Genomic DNA, 5,462 nt, shown 5'->3' with positions numbered 1-5,462 from the left:
GGGAGAGGATGAAGGGTTCAGCAGTAGCCTTACCTGTAAAGTGGAGCATTGGAAAATCCAGTACCTTCATCTTCAATAGAGTTTTTGCATTGAACTAATAAGATGGAAACTGATAATTGGGCAGGTTTCTGGAATTGCTGCCATAGTCTTGAAAGTGAGCCAGCCATGGGGCCCAAATCTGTCCATGTTGATACAGAGGCTTGCACAGACAACCACCACTAGCTGGACCAGCCCAGTCTTCTGAGGTTCTTAGGGAGAGCCAATGGCATTGCCTAGGTTATGGAGTTTGTGTTTAAAAGAGAGTTCTTGGAACAGGATCCTGGAGACGTGCCATCCCAGAAATAAACATTCTAACTGATTAATAACGAGGAGGTAGACTAAAAATGGTCTCCAATGTGGAAAGGATGTGGGGGTTGTTCTGGTAACAGGGGAGGCACCAAGGAGATGGTAGGGGCACCACACTGCAATTTACACACCAATATAGAAACATTTTAACATTTTGACAGCTCACAGGAGTCCATCCCGATTGAATGGGATCTCTACTCATGAGAATTCTCAACAAAATAATTACTACACGTAATACATGTATGTATTTTTAGGTTTATTTTTTAAAGAGGGAGAGAAAAGAAGACAAGCATTCTTAATAGGATCTGATTCATGGTCCCCACCCACCCCCACCAGCATTTCCAGACAGCTAGGATCATGAGTGTCTATGCCTAGCGAACAGGCTGACAGGGAACCCAAACCTGTGATCTTCCACATGGATCCAGCCTTAGTTGAGCAGCATGTTACTACTTCTCCACCAAGTTAGCTCCATGTGAAATGTTTTAAAAGTGTCTGGCCCACAGTAATTCAGTAAGTGCTAGCTATTATTATTAACTTCTTCCTGAGAACGATACAAGAATGTGTCTTTGTTTTATTAAACTGTGGCAGTGGGAAAAGCAAGATAAAAATTAGACTAATTTGTGAGACCATTATGCTTCTTTATGTCTTATTATAGTTAAAAGACCATTATTTCTCCAGGGTCTTTGTTTAGTTTAGTTTAAATTGACTTGACATTATTAAGAGAAATAAAAGTGGCATTTGGGTTTTGATAATGCTAATGCTTGTTAGAGGAACTCTTGTCACTCCAAATTTCATGCTTTACCTTACCACTTTTTTCCCTTGACACTAATCTATTTTCTTTTCCTTTCTGTCTCTCTTCCTTCCTGCCTTTCTTACACCCTGCCTGCCTTTCCTTTTCTCTCTTCATCTCCCTCCCTCCCTCCCTTCTTGCCTTCCTTCCTTCCTCCCCTTTTCTCTCATGAGAGAGAGAGAGAGAGAGAGAGAGAGAGAGAGAGAGAGAGAGAGAAATACAGAGATAGGTATTACCAACAGGCTTTCCCTGGTATTGTGATCCTCCTGCCCCACCCTCCCAATTAGCTCAGGTGTGGCTTCCACCCTGTCAGATGGTGGCACTACCTGTGTGCCACTGTGACTGGACCACACTGATTATTATCTATGTCCATCTGTACTTACAGGGCCTGGCAAGTGGTTGGCATTTAGTAAATATTTGTTGAATGACTGAAGGCATATTAAAGAGCCTTTTCAAGGGAAAATATGGATTATTGTTGATCCTATAATTGACATGTTAGTATCAGGTAAATTGTGTTTTCTCAAAAAAGGCTAAAAGAAAAAAATTAGGAAGTACTTTAGGATATCCATCTAAGAAGAGGAGCTGTATGTAAGTTATTAGGGTTTGCCTGTGCCACTGGCCCTGGAGATGAGTTTCTCTCTTGTAATATTTCCTAAAAGCTAGTAGTGATGGGTGTTGCTTGACTTATTGCCCCAGGAATGATCATCTTCTGGGAAGAAAAAGGTGTTCTGTGTTTCCTACAGCCCAATACAAGAATAGACCTTGGCAGCTAATCTAGTTCAAGGTCCCTAAGGATTGTTTAAACATAGAATCACTGCAAAACACCATCAATACACTGACATATTTCAGTTTTGACATCTGTGCCTTTAGTTTTTCTTTTACTTTATCTAGTGAAAAATTCTCACATCTATGTCCTGTGCCAGGAGATCTTCCTGAGAATTTGATTTCAGTTCTTTCTAGCTACATTGTGTAGTACAGCACCTGCCTTTCAAAGCATCCAGCACACATTTGTTAAATTGAATTGGATATTGTTTTGGCTTCTCTTCCTCACCCCTTCACTTATTTTTGCCTATTTCTTTTACCTGCCTCATGCTTCTCACCCCAATGTCTTCTAGCAGGTTCACCAATCTGTGGTGTTTGTCTAGGAGAACATAGAGTAACAGTAATCTGGAGTGGCCCTCGCCACTAGGAAGACCTGGAGAAATAGTAGAATTTTTAGCAGGTGGAATCTTCATAGATAAAATCACTGGGGATGCAGCTTTATTTCTCCGAGTGGATTCATATTTCCTGTTAAACAAGTCATACCTAGACATAATTGTTTTTGTGCTTATATGGGCTTAGATTCTGGTTTATATTAATTTATAGTGTTTAAACATTAACAAATGAATATGGAGGTTTGCAAATGAGAACATACTCATTTAATTTTGTTTTCCCACAGAATTTTGTGCGTCATCACTGGGTGCACAGGCGTCGGCAGGAGGGAAAATGTAAGCAGTGTGGCAAGGTAAGGGGCCTGGCCACCCTGTGGCCATTGCAGGGGTGCCTCAGGCCTTTGCAAGTGCTTGAGGTAGATGCATCCTATCCCCAAATCCAATGTCCGATACATCAGTTCCTTTCTTAAAGGCCTTATTTCTCCAGGTCCCTTTTCCGTAAAGTATATTAAAGTTGTTCTAGAACTCAGCACAAGAGGGTGTGGTCTTGGTAAAGGGAGTAAGCATATTTTAAGAGAGGGATACATTTGTTAATTGAATTTCATTGATTGTTGATTTTTGAAAATATAACCTTTCTTATTTTGTTAAAAATCCCTCATAGGAACCAGCAGCTGGCATAATGGTTATGTTGCTGGACTCCTATGTGGTCAACCATTGTTTGAGTCTTGGACCTATTAGCTTAAAACTTATGCCGGGTGCATGTGTGCTTATACCCAAGATCCTGAGAGGAGAATGGAGGAGAAGGGATTGCGGTGTGACCATCCTCCCTGGAGTTGGGGGGAGGGTCCTCACTTTCTATCTGTTTCTCTCTGTCTGTCTGGCTAACGCACCTGCCATGTAGCAAAAATCTCTCTCAAAACAAAACGAAACAAACAAACCCTCATAAAGACAACTGCCACACCATATTTATTTCATCATTTACATAGCATACGTAGGAACATCGACACCGGAAGCCTTACTAACATCCGAGACCTGCGATTCTTCATGGGGTTATGTCCCCACCTTCAGTATCATCAAGGCTTCCAATGTACCTGCCGCTTTTTTCTCATCCACTTTAACATAATGTCAATGACATGTTGGACAAAGATAGGTTCTGCAGAATGCAGGTCCCTTAGCTTTCCATCGGATAACATTCAGAAAAGTTAAAAATCCCTGTCACAAGCCTATACAAGTATACTGTTAACTCTACGTATGAACAAAAAGGGTTTTATACACTCCTTTCAGAGAGGGATAGAAAATAATTTATTTCCCAAATCAATGACCACATGCCATGTATTCCTGGCTGGACGATCCAAGCTTTACACTTGTAATCAGAATATGCTGGATTGAATTGTTCCAGTCTAGCATCATTCTCCAGTGTCTTTCTAGTTTTATAGTGTCTCGACGGGTGACTTAAATGAAGCATGTTGAAATATTCTACCTCTGCCTCCTCCTTCTTTTAGGCTTTAAGGATGGCACTTAAACAAATAATAATTTTTAAAAAATACCGTATCACAACTTTAAAAATCGATAACTTAATATCATCTACTGCTTTTTACTTCTGAGACTGTGACATTATTTTTTATTTAGATATGGCTGGGAGGGAGGTTTGAGAGTTTCACTTGGGCTTCTTTGCTGTCTTGGCTCCTTGTAGGCCAAGAAACCAATGTTAGAGTTCTGCCAATTACCAAATATGTTCACTTCAATTATAGAATCAAGAAACAGACAAATCTTAATGGGTTTGTGGAGCCAGTAGATACTGTAAACAAGCCAATCTAGTACTCCATTTTTTAAAAAACTGGGTCCTGTATACCCTTAATCTAACAGGGAATCACCATACTGCTTCCTACCCATGTCTTTGGGTTTACAAATGGACCTAGAATAGTTTCTGGAATATTTGGACATTTTTCTCTTCCCAGTGTACAACTACCTAAGTAAATTACTGTAGGTCTTTACAATTAGAGGCCAGAGAGCTGTTATCATAAATGCTTGCTGTGATGTTGCAGAATTCTTCTCCTGGGGACCTGTCCTCTCCTTCAATCAGTGGAGTTTATCTTTGAAAACTGGCTTCAGTCCAGAAACAGGACAAAAGATTATGACTTTTTACTGGAGTATCTGTTATCTCTCTTAATCATCTATTCTCAATGTTTTTTGATCATTTCAGTTGAGCAATACCCATTTCATCTAATAATCTATCTTACTTCTAAGAATGGCTGTCATACTGCATTAACCAGTTCTGTAGTTCTTGGTAGGTCAGGCCCCATCAACTGCAAACTTCCATCTTGGAATAAGTGAACCCACCATGCCTTGATGGTTAAGTGCTTTTACTTGGTCCTTCTTATTCTGGACGTCTATTCTTCCAGTTGTTATTAGACCACTCATTCTGCAAGGCATTTGTGGTCATCAGGGTTAACTTTCAGAGGAGAGCCATTTTTGAGTTTCTCAAAAGTGATTGTGCCCTTCTTAGTAGCACATTTCTTATTGCTTGGGTAAGTAGAGTGCCCTTTGGGCCTCTTGGAGATCATAGGCAACTGATGAGGTTTTCAGCTGTACCTAATGTAGCAATTCTAGCATCCTACTTATGTGAGCTATTGATTGTTCCTTCTCTGCCATATTAATTCAAGCATTTTTTTTTTAACCTCACTTAACTTTAATTATTTCTTTGTCTAAAATTTTGAAAGTCATTCTTGTGTTAGCATTAGCATCCTAATGTTAGTAGCATCATCTTCTGGGATTCTTTTTTTTTTTTTTAGAGATTTTTGCTATAGGGCATGTGTGCTTGCTGGAGAGACGGAGAGACACAAAGACAGAAAGTGAGAAATCACCCTCCTGTGGGGGAAGGCCATGCTGCAGTCCCTTCTCCTCCATTCTCCTCACAAGATTTTGGGCACACATGCACATGTGCCCGACATGAGTTTTAAACCTCTGGGTCTGGGACTCAAACCACGGTCGACTATGTGGGAGTCTAGTGATGCAACCATTACAGCATCTGCTGGTCTCTCTTCTGGGATTCTTAATCTGTAAAATCCTCTACTATGCACGAGTACTCCACATTCAGAAACTGTTTTGAGTTCTGTTTTCTCTTCCAGCTTTGAGTTCTGTTCAACTCTGTGCTGTACCTGCAGGATCCGAAACCA

The 5,462-nt window shown here is 40.4% G+C and overlaps 1 protein-coding gene across 1 annotated transcript in view; it reads left to right on the top strand.

The window, feature by feature from the left end:
• The window catches only part of DGKI (diacylglycerol kinase iota), a 316,603-nt gene that overhangs the window by 49,117 nt on the left and 262,024 nt on the right, over window positions 1–5,462 (top strand). The window contains exon 5 of the mRNA XM_027770499.1: window positions 2,574–2,639. The gene's annotated coding sequence lies outside the window, so the exon portion shown is untranslated. The remainder of the gene's footprint in view (window positions 1–2,573; window positions 2,640–5,462) is intronic.

The sequence above is a fragment of the Tupaia chinensis genome, unplaced genomic scaffold (assembly GCF_000334495.1).
Source record: "Tupaia chinensis unplaced genomic scaffold, TupChi_1.0 Scaffold000140_1, whole genome shotgun sequence".
In the NCBI taxonomy this organism is placed as follows: domain Eukaryota; kingdom Metazoa; phylum Chordata; class Mammalia; order Scandentia; family Tupaiidae; genus Tupaia; species Tupaia belangeri.
Note: the sequence above shows the minus strand (reverse complement) of the source record. Positions and strands in the feature narration are given on the sequence as shown.